The following is an 18,519-nucleotide window of genomic DNA, read 5'->3' as shown; positions in this document are numbered from 1 at the left end:
CTAACATCTGTTTTTGGCAGGCACTATGGGCAGTTGGCAGCAGCTCTGCAGTTCCCTCCTTATGTAAATGATCATGTGCTGGTGGCTGTCTAAGCTAACACTGCTAGAAGACAAAGGAAGGAAAAGTCCTTTTCCTTTTAGTTGATTCTTACTGTTAGTTAGAACATAAGGAATTTTGCATGTTGAGCTGACAGCCTCATTTTCGCTGTATGTGGGCCAGATCTGGCTTCAGGGGAACCAAAGAGAGCCCTGTGCAAGCAGGGATATTCACTAAAAAATTTATCAAAGAGAAAAGAGTTTTAGGGTCTTATTTATGCACAGATCTATTTACTGGAAGGAAGGAATGTGAGGGAATGCTGCCTGACACAGGAGCAGGGAAGAAAATATGTTGTGCACTCTCCAGTCCACATAGCAGATGCATCAAATCTTTCCAAGGCTGGAAGACATTTCTAAAATGTGGGTTCATTGGATGCACAATGGCTGTTCAGACCTTTTTCAATATGTCTTTAAAAGATAGCAAATACGGAGCCCTGCTTATTGTGAAAATTGGGGCTCTGATGGTCATCACATAGAAAGTACAGTATTGACAATTCTCCCTCTCCCTTTGCGTGTTGACAACTTGATAAACAGAACAAAACCAGGATGGCTGGAGAAATTCTGCCCTGTGTTATACAAGAAGACAAACCACAGGGTTCCTGTTAACTTAGCTCTCTTTAGAGCCCTCCAGCCTGGGAGATCTCAGCACTTGCAGTTCCTGCTCAGATATGCTACTTCTCTGACATGTTTCAGATGTTCTTGTAGTGCTCCCAGCTTTTGGGGCAGTACTGCTCAGCCTTCGTTCAATAAAAAAATTCTCACTGACTCATGTGAGAGCATGAGAGGACCTAAGGGTCTATCAGCACTGCACAATGCAGTTGTATGTTAGGTTTTCAGCTACAAGGAGCAGGCACTGGCCTGAGACCACAGCTTCATATTAATTACCCAAAGGTGTTCTCAAACGATACTTCTGTGGTCCTGCCTTCCCCTCTGTCTTGTTGCGTCCTCCCACCTTGTAATATTGTACCTTCTCCGGCACTTCTTCAGATGCATTTTAAGCTGAGGCAGGTAGCTCAAGGGGGCAAACATGGATTCTACAAGAAAAATAGGCTTTACAAGCGTGAGCAGAGCTCTATGCTAATGTAGCAACACTGCTGGTCCTTCAGGCATTCCAGGAGCTCACATTTCTTGCCTCAGAACTGCATTGTGCCACGCTGACACACCTTACACGCACCAAGAAATGGCTGAGAAGGCCTCTGGACCACCAATTTGCAGCCTCAGACTCTGGCTAAATACCTCTAGAGGTACTCAGGGTATCAAGATTTTGATGTCAGTTAGAGATGTTTGTCTGGGCCATCTGCACACAGCCTTGCCATCACAAAAAGGCCTCAAAGCTGTTAAAACCATGTCTCTGGGTAACTATGTGGTATGTGTTGCCATGCAGTTCAGCTAATCTTGTTTTAATAAAAACAAGCAATTTTAATATTTAACATCTAAGTGACATAAATGTCAGTATGAGAGGCCAGTTTTAACACTATGTAAGAGTCCAAAGAAAAAAAGAAAACAGTGGAGCTCGATATAGTGGATGAAGATCTGTTTGTATTTGAGTCTTCTTATTCTACCACTCTTCATAAAAGGAGAATAAAAACATTTTAAAATCTGGGAAAGCTCATACTTCATCATGTTCATACATGGAAATTTAATCTGGAGTTAAAAAGATAAATTTCATGTAGATTTAGAGTTGGGGTCTAGGCTCTGTTTTGGGTCAGTTCTCATATTCTGGGTAATTTTCAACTCCAGACATTCTACATTACTATGTATTACAACGAGTTTCTTTGGCCAAATGGTCACATCTAGCAGCTGCTGAGTATTCTCAGTTCCCTCAAAGTGCACTAGAAAACTGAGAATGCCCAGCCACTTGTGGGACTGGACTTCAACCTGTTTGCAGTAATTAACTTTATCTTCAGTAAAATGCTGCAAATTTCCCTGTTTTCCTCAGGGATGTTAGAATGCTGCAGCCCTTTGTGCGTCTGAGAAGCCTGGACATTTCACTGGGAACTTTTTCTGCATGTTTACACTGATCTTTCTATCTTAACGTCATCTTAAACTACGCTGAACAATAGTGGGAACATGCTGTGCATATTGCTCCGAGAAAAGAGAAAAGAATGAGCAGAAGGACAGTAGGAAGCTGAATGATGTGTGAAAACGAGAATATGACTAAGTGACTTACCATTCAAATTGCCTTTCACCAAATGTGTGTAATCAATTCCAGCGCAGTAGGGATGGTTTACATTACAAAGGCTCTAATCATGGATTTGTCCAATATCATCCTTCCCAAGAAGTAGCCTCAGATGCCTGAAAAGTATACACATGAATTTACTAACAAATACTTGAGGTTGGACCATTTTGCCTTTACAAAATGATTTGTATTCAGATTTTAGGTGTCCCTGATGTAGTGATTTTATTCTCAGGGAGCAAGAGTCTTCTCAGTACTTGCAATACTATTCCTACAAATTTGACTGAAGATGGTACTTTGCAACAACTGAGATAACAGCACTAAAAGAATTTTATATTTTATTGCATTTGAGTTTTATATAGAATGTAAAACCATAACATTCACAGTATGCCTCACAAGAAAATAAAACAGTATCTGGAAAAGTCACCAGGAAAACAATCTATTGCTTTTCAAATAAATTCGTGTCCTCTGAAAGCACAAAAGACAATCATTTTAGATTTTAGTAAAGAGGAAAAACCCTGTATTCAAGGTTGCACCAAAAATGATAAACCAAACATTTGTGGCCTTTATATTCAATTTAGCAGGGACAGAACATGTGAGAGATCCTCACCAGAACTAGTTTAAAATATATTTAATTAGCAACTCAGCAACAACTTTGATTCATCTATAATTTTACAACTATGTATTCTCCCTTTTATGGAGTTTCTTGTTCCCTCAGAAATCCAATTTTCTACTAGTTCAGCAGAAACTTTGCCACCAGCTCTAGTTCACATCCAGAAATCACAAACCTGTTCTGAATCTCTAAAATAGGGAGATTTTAATGTAACTCATTATTAAATGTAATTGAATTCCTGTCTTGAATTAGAATACTGCAGGAAAAAAAGCCTTGGGGACTTGATTTGCCCCATCTTTGTTCCAACCTTATTCCAGGGAAGGAAGACATCTATATGAGCCTTCAACTGGCATATAAAATAGTCAATAGGAATGAAAGATTTTTAGAAAATAGGCTAGTGCTCTGAAAAGCTAAAATATAGAGGCTATTAGCACTGAAAAACTACAGGTATTTGGTAACAATCTAGAACAATCCCATTGTCATTAATGGAGTTTCTCCCTTTTTGTCACACTGCAAAGTAATATCAAAACTTGTCCTCATTTCTGAAGTTACTTCCAAATTTTACTATACCCATTGCAGAGAGAAAAATCTGCTCTTACAGCTCTCTTAAATGAGTTCAATATAATTACATCACAACCTTAATAGCATCAGTCTCAATAATTTTCAAGTTTAGTGCAAAACGTAGAAAAAAAAAAACCTGAGCTTCCTTATGTAAGTCTTCTATTGCTATTTTTTCTATTGTCATAAGTAGCTGCTTGCTTTTGGTGCACTACAAAAGAAACCTCTTTAGACAGCTTTCTGCTGACTACTTCTTTTATCTGTATATGCTTTCAGTGACTTGTTCACATATCTTTTTTTTTTTTTTTCTCCAAGCAAAATAATCTTATATAGCCTCAGTGAACCTGACAGTGAAAAGCACTGAAGCTGGACTGCACAGGGTGATATCACAGCTTGCAGAGAAACACAGGGCCACCAAAAGGAGATAACTGTAGACAGCACAAGAGTGCAGGATGGCTCTTGCTTCAGTCCTGCCTCAAGGTAACATCTCATGAGTACCCACTTTCCATTCCAGTAATCCATCTTTGTATAATACTGTTTACGGCCATCAAGTAATGCAGGCGGCCCTCATCCCATTACTATTTTAGCTCCAGGGTAAGGCTTATTTTTCTTATCTACAAAGAGGATATTAAGGAGTGGGATACATGCACATAGTTCTCCATAGGTTTATTGTGTTCTGCCTACTACTCTGTCAATCATGCCATTTTTGTTTTGTTATCACTTTGCTTAGTTTAGTGCCATAACCTCAGGCTATGATCTCATCTGATCTCACAATCTAAATAGGGTCAGGCCAGGTCGGTATTTAGATGGGAAACTTCCAAGAAAACTCTGATGTTTGCAGGAAAGAGTACTTTCCCCCATGCCATATTCTTCAGTCTCGGTCAGTACCCAGCAGTACTGAACCAGCACCAGCGAGTGAAGCAAGTTACAGTAAAAGATTTCAAGACATTTTCAGTGTTGGCAGACTTCATGTCCTGAGTGAAACCCAGTTGGAGTATACTGAGTCTAAACCAGCAACTGTTATTATTTCTTTTTTTATTTACCCTACAAGTCTGTGATTGCTTTCATTACCTGCCTGCAGCTCTTTCTGCAGATTCATTGATAATTTCCACTGAGGGCTCCTAGCTCTGGCCCAGTATCATCCCTCCTTCTCCAGGCCTACTGTAACTCCTAATGCCACTCATCAGGCTCATCTTCCAATTACCCTCGCAATGACCACCTGCATCTCAAGACATTGGTTATTTCACTACATTTACTGTAGGTACTCTTATTTCAGTAGCGTATTTTGGTTTTCATTTTATGTCATTAACTGGTCTTCTGTTACTCTGAACTGCTAAAAGCTTTCTGTCCCATTTCTGAGTTGGCTAAATTTATGTGGCAAATAAAATAATTTCCACAGAAGTAATTGTTAAACTAAATTGAGACCCTTCTGAGTGGAAGTAAATTGCTTTAGTTATTAGTTTAATTGTAGATCTTCTTATCATTAGCAGCTTTTTAATCAACTCAACGTTTTATTAGGTTAGGGCACCATCCCATGACAATGCATGGTCAGTATCATGGTCATCATGGTCAGTATGGTCATCACAAGAGAAGAAACTGCAGAATGAGTGACAGAACCTGTTTCAGTTTTTATGTCACTCATTGTCTTTAATGCCATTCTGAATATAAAGTTTTACATTTCATGATCCTGGCTACAACGTATCCATCTCATCAACACTAATGCTTGATTTATCATCATGGAAGATATTTTTGTTTCGAACAAGGACTGTAAGTCAAACACCTCATGACTTGCTGAGGAAACTTGTGCAACTCCCTTTAATATAGTAGATAAGTCAGTTGGTCCTCTAGTTATTTATTTAAAAGTTAAAACCATTGTTGACGATTCAGAAGCATATACCACCTTTATTCACAAAGGGTAGTACTGTCTTGCACATGGGAGCAACGGGAGTAGTCAGTGAAATCTACCTAACCAAGAATAAGAGAACTTGTGCTTCTGATACCACGACCTGGTGCTAGTCATATGCTTTATTCTCCCTTTGTGTTTTCAAAGGATAAACAGATAAATGAGAACTCTATTTTTGTTGGTGAAACGTTGCTTCCATTACAGCTATGAGGCAGGAGGCAACATGACCTTCTAACCAGCACAGGAAACGGAGAATTGGGATACCTGGGTGATTTATATGGACTTTGCCACAGCTGTCACTGTTATCTTGGACAAATCACCATTTCTGACTGTGACATCCAGCTTCCATAGCTTTGTCTACTCACAAGCGCCTAGTCAGGGTGTTGTGGAAACACATGGGCTCACAGGCACATCAGCCTGAGGTAACATCCTCATACCATTCCTTCGATTACATTTAGACCACCGCTAGAAAAGAATGTTCATGGTGACATCATCTGCCCTCATTTTTTATGTCACTCAGCACCCCAGTAATAAAATGAGGTTAATTGTACTAACTGAATACACATCAGAAAATCCTCTGAATATCTCAAATCAATAATTCTGTGTAACGTAGTCTGCAAGTACATAATGCATCCCTTACAGATAGATATGGTGTGCTCATGTGTTTGTTAGCGTCCTACTCTTTGGAAAGCACCACTTATTAAAAATAGGAGAGTGGGGCTAAAACCAGAGTAAAGTAGTTTTTAAATAGGTCTGAATTCGGATCACAGAGGTTAAATGATTTGCCAAAGACCATTAGAAAAGAAGCAGGACCAAATTAATTTCTCCTGAAGATAATTTTTTCCTTGATTTAGATTCTTTTTTTAAGTACACAGTAAAACTATATTAAAATTTTGCATTAATTTAGAAGTCCCTGGAGTTATAAATAATGAATTGTGACTACATCATTTGAAAACAAAGGGAAAAATAGATAAAATACAAAAAGCTTTGTAAAATATCTGCATAATGCAACATATGCCTTCAAGAAGCTGCATATGATATGTTTTCTTAATTCAAGTTTTCTCAGTATATAAATCCTACTAGAGAGCTTATTGCCTGTTCACAATGCTCTTGACCCAAAAATGAAACTTTCCACAATACTACAAACAGAAATAAAAGTGAAAGGCACAAATAGAACGGATCCATTGGGATTTATTCTAAACAGTTCTGTATGGCAGCATCAGTCTAAAGTTACCAGTTTTTATCCATTAATAGCCACTGACTGTTAAAATATGTCACAGATTCTGATAGCTTCCACACTGCAAACACGCTGCCTTCTTTTGTCAAGAACCACTTTTAGATAAGGGCATGTCACAGATTACTCTTTCTGCTGTTCCTTCCTCACCATTATGAATCTCAGCATGTAGTCCTCATGCCTTACAGAATTTCACAAGATCCTCTATGTGATGCAAAATTTTCACTTTACATGGACTAAACTACCCCATGACAATTCTCAAGGGACAAACCCTCATCAACTGACAACACTTAAATGTGAGATACAGAATGGAGAAAACTAATACAGCTCCCATCTTATTTTCACAGCTGGACTCATGAATTTTTGACCCCAGTATGTTAGACATTAACAGGACTGATTTTTGATTCAGCGTTTAAGCTTCACTTTGACTTTTTATTCCCACTGCCAGATGATTACTATCTCTGATCACACTATGAAAGTTTACCAGTCACAAATCCCTATAATGTGTAACCTTTATACTGCCTTGATTTACGTTAATCTGATCTACCAACAAATGGGCTCATCTGTTTCATTCTGACACAGTTGATTTATGTTGACATGTTGACTTTTGTACTTTCCAGTGCTGCATTCCCTTTATTAGGTTTCTGACTTTCTGTCAGCTAGACTAGCTTGCCTTTCTTGCATTTTTATCCAGCTGAGAGGTATTTCAGTGCTTTTAAAAATTAGGACATTGAACTACTTCAATCAATAAATTTGTTATTAATGTGGACGGTACAATGAAGTTCCTTCTCACTTCCAAATATTTTAGTGATTTGATTTCCTTTTCACTTTGTTTGATGCAAATCATCAATAATGCTCCTAAAGTTATTTCTGTTACAGTGGCAGAAAGGTAGAAATTTAGAAAGAATTGATACCTCATTATTTTAAAAGAATTAGAGTAAGGATTGGTACTGAGTGGTACCAGAGTGCAAAAAAAATCGCTTTGCTCTCTGTTCAAAGCCTGCATTGTAAGGACAGGAATCCCAGCTTCCTAGAGAAAGCTGTGCTTCGTGTCCTGATTCCACTCCTTCGGGAAGAAGGAACACCTCAAGGCTCTCACTGAGGAGCTCATACCCTGATAATAACCCCAGTTGAGTGAAGGTTTGTAACTGAACAGCAGAGACTGGTACTCAGCAATAATGCAGCATAAGGATTGTGTGGCCAGGCCTCCCATGACAGAAATGGATGAAGCACTAATACCACAGAGATACGTGCATTTTCACATAAAAGTGAGGTAAAGAACAGCTAAAAATACTTTAGTGAGACAAGAAATTCATGAAAGCTTTTATTCCTGGTAGCTAGGTGAGACACATTTTTCAGCTGAGTGATGGGGCGACATCCTGAGAAAGCCAGCTGTTTGCACACTGTGTTGAAGGTATCACAGGTAGTATTTTAATTTCTAAGAACTTCTAAGGACTGTCCATGGAAAAGGTAGTATGTGTTTTTCAGGCATAAGCAAAACACAATTTGAGCAAGATTTCACAATACTGTGGTCTGGAAAGCATCTCGAGATCATCAATGCCAATGCAATTAAACCAGACCTTGAGCTCTGAGACCTCACCTCATAAATGGGCATTCAGCCCAGAGGAGCGATTAGAGCTAGTTGAAGTAACCTCCCTGAAACTCATCTTGCATGGACATTGGATCTTTAGCTCCATCCATTTTGCTCTTTAAAACCGATACTCTTCTGCCATATTAGTTCCTAACATAGACCACTTTGCCTGGGGGTTATTGAAATTATGGATTTTTCATTCAATGATCAAACTGAGAGATGTCTTAAAATAATTTTTTTATTTGGATCAAACCGACATGAAAAGTGTATTTCTAATCCCCCAGTATAAAAATAATAGATGATGGAGATAGAATAGAGGAGGAAATGTCAGTTGAAAATAGTCATGCATCCCATTTCTCCTCTTTTGATGAATTACCATTTGCTTAAAAATGTTACTATTCTTAGTACTCTGCTATTTCCATTTGATTCTGCTCTAATTTCACAATTATTTCAGTGATATTTTCTTTCCATACAAAAGGATATTTTGAAAAAAAATCAAAAGCTATAGAAAGAAGCAGGATTTGGAAGGATCACAGGACAGAGATTTCAAAACAACTAGGCTGGCCCAGCTGTGCTCTGTAACATCACCTACCTTTTTTATTTTAAAACTGCAGGGAAAAAGAGATCAAAATCTGCAGGTGCTTATGCAACCCAAAGACATGCAGAACTGGCTGTGATCCTGAGGCTAAGCGTGCCATCTAGTGTTGGATATTGTTTGTCGAAAGGGAAGGATTAATTAATCTCCTCAACGTTTACAATATTTGTAATATATCCTTCATCAGTTACTGGACAGGCTACTGATACCACACATGTATTAAATGCAAAGCTAACCACTAGCAATAATTTTGCACCTCCACCATATTTAAGCAGTATGTGTGAAGTTTGTGAACGACTTGTGTTTGAAAGTTGCTGACAAACATCCAGTAACAAGCACATGCAAAGAATAATGAGCCTTCTGTAGTAAGACGTGGTACATTTCAATGAATACAGTTGCCCAAATTTACATTATAGGATCTTGGATACCTCATCCTGTAGACCTTGCTTTGATCACTTATTTTAGGAAATTGCTGGAACCGTTGTTGCTGTGCAACAAATTGTAACACCATAGTTTTCCTGAAACTCTGGAAAGGAGGACTATATAACCCAATTACCACCTTCACACAACAGCGAAAGGGGTAATGAAAGTTGAATAGGTGCAGACTGCTATTTTTTGTTCTTTTGCTTCTTGTCAGCTACTCCATAATCACTGATGAGACAGCAGCAGCGATAGAGATGCTGACAGCCAAACCCATTGCACCCCTTTCATTCTGGAAGTTCTCTTAGCACAAATATTCTCTTATCGCTGAAGACCAAAAACTTCTAACACTTGTTACCATAAAGTCCCCCTAAACAATTGCTAGAACCTCTCATGGTACAGAAAGGTCAAGTGTGAATGCAGCTTATCATCCCTCAAATTTAATACATTCCCACAAATAAGGAAGAGTAAATACTTTGGGTTAAGGTGTCGTTTCTTTAGTTGTTCCATTTTGGGCACCTCAAATAAAGATGCCAGAAATTGTGCCTGAGCAGGGTTGGAGGCAAGAAGTTGAATGGCAGTCAGAGAGATGTTAAAGAGACTGCCTGTAAAAATCCATGGAAATAATTATTTAAGCATCTTTCATCTTCTTGATGTACTGATAAAATGAAGGCTGATGCGAATGCAGGCCCCACACTGGAAAGCAGGATAAGGAGAGAAAAAGGAGGGGAATTTGAGACATTTAGTCACATTTCCCTGTTTGTTTAGTGTGATAAAACAGCACTATCATTAACTGCAAAGTGATTTCACGTTACATCTCATCCTCTGTAAGTCAGACTGCTGCCGAAAAAAGTCATTCGGATTGCTCTCCTGCGGTGCTGTGCTCTCACCACTTTCCTCATGTCGGATCTAGTGATCCCGCAACATCAGATTTTGCCAGGTCAGTGAGTTGATCCAATGGAAAACTAACTGAGGAAAAAAAAAGTTTTTGATCAGATAGTAACCTAAACCAACATCCTGCACCCCTGCTGTATCACTGTATCAGGTGCTGGGGCAGGAGAAACAGCACATCATCAAGGAAAATCACCCCTTTTAGCAGCAGCCCACATTCAACTGGTTTAAGAACAAATGAAACTACGCCAAAGAACATGCTACTACATACAGAACAAAGTATTCATGAATGGATGTGAGGTATGTCCCTTCAAGAAGCAAAAAATACCAACACGGGAGTAACTTTTTTTTTTGGGGGGGGCACATAAATGTTGAAATTAGAACTATTTGTAATACAGGGAAAGTGATATTTGTGGATATTTAAGCTGCATCCTTTGAAGGAAAAAAAATGCTTCTTTATCAAATTAAAAAGATAAAATGTGTTTCTTTTCAACACACTTTTTTTTTCCCCATTTCATTAAGATTTTCTTGGTCATAAAAATGCACAGAATACTAAAAAGAAGGAAAATAAAATTTATTCAGTGGGGAACATCAGTCTTGTTATCTTCAGTTCAGTGTTGTTCTTAATCACCCAAGACTCTGAAGCTGAAAGCAATTGGAAACATTAGGAGACACTGAATTTGCAGTGATCTCTCGGTTTAAAGAAAACATATCTCTGCAGGTAGGAAAGCACCCACCCTAGCAGCAGTGCTCAGCCTGACTGTCCTTCAGGAACATGCAGAGCACCCAAATCAGTCCCTGACGTGGTTGGAAGTTTCTGTGCATGCTCTTCCTAGCAGTGATCCAGTTCAGAGTTACCACTTGCAGTGAGCCTGAATGGCAAGGTCAAGCAGGCAATGCACAGCAATTTGTCGTGTCCCTCACAGCAAATACTTTTGGAGCATGTCAGAGCAGGACAACTGTAAGAAGTACTATTTCAGACTTTGATGTACAGATATAGGAGAACCATCATATCCTTTCTCAATTTCATTACCAGTGATCACAGTAGTAATTCAAAGACCAAACTGAGGACTCATTTGCACTGAATATTAATGCAGGTGTAATAGATAAAAACTGGCAGGAGTAGTTTTCAGAACAATGCACCTGCCAGCGACAATCTTTGAAACAAATCCAAGTCTACCTGAGCAGCTTCTTTCCCTTTCTTGAAAAAGTGACTCACCATGTTCAGCTACATCTTTTCAAAAGAAAACATTTGGACTCTTTTATTTTGTAGACTTTGATCTAATGTCGGAATGGTAGTGATTTCAGTGGAGGTAAGCTCTTAAATAAGACTAGGGCATTTAACCATCTTTGAAGATAAGGTGTTAGCTTTAGTGAAGGAACTTATTTGACAGTCTGAAGATGAAAACCTCCTTTCATGCCAAAAATAGAAAGAATGCAGCATTTTGGAACTGCCCTGCCTACTTGCCTTACTATTTGGTTGCAGAAATCGCCTTGACTTTTACAAAGAAGCTATTTCCCATGTCATTTGGCTCCTCATCTCCATGAAAAGGGCTAACACAGGTGCTTAAATTATAGCAAGGGACTTCAGTTCTGATGTTTGCTGGACAGAAAACAGACTAGTGAACAGCTCACTAAATACCGACAGTCACCATCAGTTCATAACCAGGTCCTTTACAGATATAGCTCCATTGAAATAAATGGAGTTCTGCAAGCAGAACACTTGACCTAAGGACTGATTCTGAAGCAGTCTAATATCAGTCCTCTGAGACATTCAATCCACCTACAAAAAATTGCTCTTAACCTGAAGAAAATTAAGGAACCCAACTTGCTTAACATTTTAGTTTTCATTTAAAAATACATGTTCAAAACCTGCACATTAAAACATGTAATTTTGATAGTAAAATCAAATTGCCCTTTTTCTACATGCATCCCCTAAGACTATCTTGTTACAAACTCAAGACACCTTTTCCCATCAATACCCTGAAGCACCCTTTCCCTCACTTGTTATACTTTGATGAAAGAATACTTCATGTCCTCTCCATTACTTTCATGCTTAATGGCATTGCAATGAAAGAAATGACACCTTACAGAATTAGGACCCAGACTAGCATCCCTTGGAGGCTGAGTTTCAGATCATTATTTCTGCTGACACTGTGCAGCTGTTGCAGAGATTTTTTTTTCTAGGAGCAGCTTCGATTTTTTTTTCATCTTATTTTTTTTTGCCACAGAAGTCTTTAGCGGGAAGAGGAAGGCACGGCTTGTTGGATCAGTGATGTAACAGCAGCTGACAGGTGGGTTTCAGGGAACTCTCTGGGGCCATGGCCTCTTTAGTGGTTTTACCACTCTAAACTCAATTACAGTGGAGTTTCACGCTCCACAGCAAACTCCAGTCCTTTTTTGATAAAAACTCTACAAAGTAAATAAGTCATGATGATGATATGGGTCTACCATTTAATATTCATTGAAGTACATATGTTTGAAAATTGGAAGCAGAGTTTAATCCATTTTCATATTTATATCAACATGAAGCTTTAAAAAGGATATCTTTCCTTTTCTCTGAGAATCCTGACAATTTCTGGTCTGACAAGATAAATAAAGATGTACAAAATTCACTTTGAATATAAGGAGAAGACCCACAGAGATTTAAAATGCAAACCTTGAAGTATATATCTTGAACCTATTCACTTTCAAGAGAGAACACGTCTCCCTTCTGTTTGATTTTCTGTTTGATAGAAATGACATAAAATACTTTAAAGGATCCACGATTCTTGATGCTGTGTGAGTAATTTGATCACAATCTCCTTATATCTTACTGCAAAGTGCACTGATGGTGTAGCATAGCAGGTTAATAGATTTTATAAAAGGACTTTAAAATTTATGACCAATTTCTACTCTCATTTAGACATATGAGCTAGAACTATTCTGTCTTTGATACATTTGAAGTTAAAGCACTCATCAGAATTCGGTTGTGTACAGCTATGACAGTTAAATCAAAACACAGAAAATGAGTGGTCTGTATGAGAACTACAAATAAAACAGACAAAATAAACAAAGCATCAGTCTCTGCTTCAGAATCCCTAATTTAGAAAAAAAAAACCACCTCATATAGCATTAAGTTTAATCATTATAATACCAGACCGTTTTTCCTGCCCATGTTCATGCATTTTCAAAAATTATTAAAAAATAAAAATTGAAAGGAAGGTGTAGCAAAGTTTTCTTTGTCTTCATGTTTTATTTCAGAACTCTAAAAGATAAATTAACCTGGAGAAAAAAGAGTTAACATAATGATGTCATCTTTTATTTGACTGAATGTTTAAGCATGGTGCTACGGCTGATGGCACCTTGTTTAATAATGCAGTACATCACTTCCTAAGGGGACAGGGCTTGATTTGAAAACTGAATATGGTGCACTCTAAATTCTCTTCCCTGAGGAAGGCTGACTAACTGATAAGTGCCATGAGCTAGCGCAGGGACTGATTCTGTCAAATCAAGCTCAAATGGAAGGCACAATGTAGACTCTTCTCAAGTCTTAGTGAAGTAATTTGAGCAGACGTTTGTGACATTAGACAGTGCATCAACTATGGAATGCTGTAAAAGTTCACTGTCTTACTACAAGGTGGTCTTTAGATGACAGGATAAAGAAATCAGTGCAAATTTGTTAATGTAACAACTTGGAAAAGCATGCTAAAAATGTCACTCTATTGGGATATGTGATAAAATGTATAGGGAAGTGACTGCCAATTGGGTTTTCTGGAGTCCTTTATTAGAACTGATGTAAAAGGCAGAAAAATAGAGAAACACAATAAACGTACAATATATATTAGTTGCTATCAATCACCTAGATTTTTGCTTTTCCTGAACTAGAAAAAAATCCAATAAACAGCTTAAATCTTTGAACATCTTGTCTAAATGAGGACTGAAGAATAAAAATCTTTCAAGTCAGGAAGAAAACCACACAGGTTGAGAAGGGGATAAAATCTGTTACTCAGACATAAATAATGTGATAGCACGCAAGAACTAACTTTCTACAAACCTTCAAGAAACTGGAAATGAATGGGAATACTTCAATAAATAGAAGAGAAAATGGGAGAAAACAGGAATTTATCACTGGCCAATCATTCTTGCCTGATCTCATGCTTTTCTTCAGGAAAGTAATTGGTTTCTGATAGTATGAAATGAGGAAAATTTCTGCCTGGCTTCCAGTAAAAAAAATTGACAAATTTCTACCTGGGAAAGTTGAAGATGAAATTATTAAAGAAAAACATGGTAGATTAGGAACTCATCAAAGAGAATATAACAGCAAACAATGTTGAAAATTAGCATTTCTACTTAGAGCAAGTTTATCAGTGTGCGTCTTCCAGGATATTTTTGAAAACAAACTTCATTAGAAGTTCTGTGACCTTAACAGAGAAGTAAAAGTGTGCTGCTGAGATGGGTAGGTAATGGCCAGCTAACAGGTCCACTGATACAGAAAGAATCAGAACATCTTGGAGAAAGACCTGATGACTAGAATAAACTGGGAAGAAAATGGTATATCATCAAACGCAAAATTGCGCTTCTGGACACTAATAATAAAATTTTTGTTGTGAGCTTGAAATTCATCATCTGGGTAAAGACTGGTGTAATAAGCGATCAGAGGAAGAGTGGCGATGTCGATCTGATGCCAGCGTGAGAAAGGCATCTGATACCAAGCTGGTATCAGATGAGGTTTTTCTGTCAGAGCACTATTAATATAATTGTGCAACACAGCTGGTGATACCCTATCTGGAATTCAGTCCCATATTCCAAATGCTCCATTTCAATAGTTTTAGGTGTATTTTATTAAATAACAACTCTTCATGTCTGTTTTGCAAAGTTACTGGCTCCTTGGAGGTGTCACAGGGAAATGAGTGATCCTTTGCATTTGATCCTTTCCACTCTGCAGGATCAGACTCTTACAGCGCCTTTTCCTTGAACTGGATGGATATCCTGTCCTCAGTGCTATTTATGACAGGACAAATTGTGATTGCTTCCGGAATGGAAATACTGTAATACTAACAAGCTTTATTTTAGCCCTCCCACAAAGAAAATATTTTGTAGAGGAATGAAGTGTATATGCTTTCATTTCTTTTTATTATTATTTTTTCTTTCTTTCTTACTCAATCTGGGGCTGTATGGAGCTCTATAACACCACTTTCATGAGCAGCCTGCTCAAAGGAACAATTTAGGCCAGTATCTGAGAAATGTCCTCAGCCCAAAGTACTGGTAACACACAAGTAAATACATTAATAATCTTGTATTAATGGACCACAGGGAGAATTTTCAAAGGCATTCAGCATTTGTAGAACTTGACAACCAGTGATATTAATGGCATTAAATTAAGAATTTGAAAGAGGGAACATCAGCCACCTTATGCTGTAGAGATGGAGTAAAGATGCAAATGTACTTCCAGTGCAGGTGATACTGAGAAGTTTTGCAACAAACTCATACTCAAGTTTTAATCCTTGGAATTCCACTTTGCAGTGCACAAATATGTGTTGTTCACCACCCTAGTGATCCTGACCCTTTTTAATCCATGCAAGAGTCAGGAAACCAAACAACCTATTATGAACAAGACAGACCTGGTGGTGAGGTACTATAACAGGTTGCCCAGAGAAGCTGTGGATGCCCCATCCCTGGAGGTGTTCAAGGCGAGGCTGGATGGGGCTTTGAGCAGTCCGGCTTAGTGGAAGGTGTCCCTGCCCATGGCAAGGGGGTTGGAATTATATGATCTTTAAGGTCCCTTCCAACCCAAACCATTTTGTGATTCTGTGTGAGACCTGTGCTAAACCCAGCCCTTCCAGTTATAGTACATATTACCTCACTCCATACATACACAAATCACTGAAAGGCAGTGAGAGTGAGGAAGGGAGGCAGGCACGGACAATCCCCTGGTGGAGTCTAATTGTTGAAGGTCTCACACAGAGCACCCACAGTACTTAGGCTCATAAACTCTAAGGTGGAATACAATAGTTTCATTAATGTAGACAGAGAGTCACTGACATTTAAAAAAAAAATTCTCTGTCCTTTTAAGATAATTGAAAGGATTTTATAAAATGTGTGTCTGGAAAATTCAGAGTGTATTTATCATTAAAACATCAAATGTCATCAGTTGTTTTTTGATAACCTTCTGTGACGGGATGACTAGCTGGGTAGATGAGGGGAGAACAATGGATGTGGTCTACCTTGACTTCAGCAAGGCTTTTCACACTGTCTCCCATAACATCCTCACAGACGAGCTCAGGCAGTGCAGCCTAGATGAGTGGACGGTGAGGTGGATTGGCAATTGGCTGGATGGCAGAGCTCAAGAGGGTTGTGCTTGGTGGTGCGGAATCTAGTTGGAGGCCTATAGCTAGCGGTGGCCCCCAGGGGTCAGTACTGGGTCCAGTCGTGTTCTACTTATTCATCAATGACCTGGACAACAGAATGGAGTGCACCCTCGGCAAGTTTGCTGATGACCCAAAGTTGGGAGGAGTGGCTGATACCCCAGTGGGCTGTGCTGCCATTCAGAGGGACCTGGACAGGCTGGATGGTTGGGCCAAGAGGAACCTCATGAAGTTCAACAAAGGCAAGTGCAGGGTCCTGCACCTAGGGAAGAATGACCTCAAGCACCAGTACAGGCTGGGGGTGACCTGCTGGAGAGCAGCTCTGCAGAGAGGGACCTGGGAGTCCTGGTGGACAGCAGGCTGACCGTGAGTCAGCAATGGGACCTTGTGGCCAAGAAGGCCAATGGTATCCTAGGGTGCATTTGGAAGAGTGTTGCCAGCAGGTCAAGGGAGATGATCCTGCCCCTCTACTCAGCCCTGGTGAGGCCACACCTGAAGTGTTGTGTCCAGTTCTGGGCTCCCCAGTACAAGAGGGACATGGAGCTACTGGATTGAGTCCAGAGGAGGGCTACAAAGATGATGAGAAGACTGGAGCACCTGTCCTACAAGGACAGGCTGAGAGAACTGGGCCTGTTTAGCCTGGAAAAGAGAAGACTGAGGGGAGACCTCATTAATGTACATAAATATCTGAGAGGAGGGTGTCAAGAGAATGGAGCCAGTCTCTTTTCAGTTGTGCCCAGTGACAGGATGAGAGGCACTGGGCACAAACTGAAGCACAGGAGGTTCTGGCTCAATAAGAGGGGGCACTTCTTTACTGAGAGGGTGACTGAGCACTGGGACAGGCTGCCCAGAGAGGTTGTGGAGTCTCCTTCTGTGGAGATGCTCCAAACCTGCTTGGGTGCCATCCTGCACAATGTGCTCTAGGTGATCCTGATTGGCAGGGGGGTTGGATTAGATGATCTTCAGAGGTCCCTGCCAACCTTGGCCATTTTGTGATTCTGTTTTAGAAAGTCATTTAAAAGTTATATTTACATGTGACTGGACTTTATTACAAACAATAAGGGTCATAATATTTAATATGGTATATTATGCAAAAAATCTGATAATATTCATAACAGCCCTTTCCAGCCAGTCTGAAGTGATTTTCTTTGAAATCCTGAACATCCTCCTAGACTGCCACTCATTTTGCAGGGAAAAACAGAGTAGAGAAGTGACAATGGCATCATAAAACTTCTTCCTTGCACTTTCATGAGTTTGATAATGTAGTGTAGTTGAACACTGAAAGAAAATGGAAGCATCCACAGATAATGCCAGTGGCTACCCTTGAAGCATTTTGCTTTAATATCACTATGCCTCAGTTTTCTTATTTTTAAAGTGTTGATAATATTCACACCAGCAGACTGCTGTAAAGCTAAATTTATTATTGTTTGTAAAATGCTTTTAGAGCATCCAAGTGAATGAATGATAGATATGCAAAACAGAACCTCTTGTAGCTATTATTCTCAGACAATTTCTGTTGAATTTATATAAAAAGAATACTGACTATTCTCAGATAAATATTCTCAAACAACTTACGTTGATTTTTTTTTCCAATAAAATGGAATACAGTTTCTTTTTGTCTGGTTGCTTTTTTTGTTTGTTTGTTTGTTTGTTTGTTTTTAACATTATAAATAAAACTGCTTTAGCCATTAGTCATTAAAAAAGTACAATGTCCTTAGTTAGTTAGTTAGTTTGTTTGTTTTCCTCAAATAAACAATAATAAATTGAAAATACATCAGATGCACTCAGCCTGTCAAGATATACAGGCACTGAACATCTACGTCACGCTGACATCTGTTACATGAGCATGGGCTCACAGTCATCATTGCCTCTTCTTGTCAGTAAAATTTTTAAAGCTTTCCAAGCATGTATTTGCTTTTGATGTGTAACTTTCAGCAAGAGAAATATGCAAAAAAAGACACTGACCATTACCTTCCATTACCTTTTTTTTTTTTTTTTAAAAAACTTCTGGTACTTGTCTAGTACTATTCAATCCTGTTGAATTCACACATTAAAAAGAGTGTCTTAGCGTATTCTTCAGAGTATGAGAAGACCC

General features: G+C 38.8%; 1 long non-coding RNA gene across 2 annotated transcripts in view; it reads right to left on the bottom strand.

Moving 5' to 3' along the window:
• Nucleotides 1–18,519, bottom strand: part of LOC106031477 (uncharacterized) — a 50,000-nt gene that overhangs the window by 23,200 nt on the left and 8,281 nt on the right. Inside the window, exon 3 of one of the 2 annotated variants that reach the window (XR_010830153.1) lies at nucleotides 2,267–2,391. This is a non-coding gene — a long non-coding RNA (uncharacterized lncRNA). Of the gene's footprint in view, nucleotides 1–2,266; nucleotides 2,392–8,483; nucleotides 10,156–18,519 lie in introns of those variants that run through there. The other variant, XR_001204289.3, reaches the window with a different exon arrangement.

Source organism: Anser cygnoides, chromosome 3 (genome assembly GCF_040182565.1).
Source record: "Anser cygnoides isolate HZ-2024a breed goose chromosome 3, Taihu_goose_T2T_genome, whole genome shotgun sequence".
Classification (NCBI taxonomy): domain Eukaryota; kingdom Metazoa; phylum Chordata; class Aves; order Anseriformes; family Anatidae; genus Anser; species Anser cygnoides.
The sequence above is the reverse complement of the archived record's forward strand: the minus strand, read 5'-3'. Positions and strand labels throughout refer to the sequence as shown.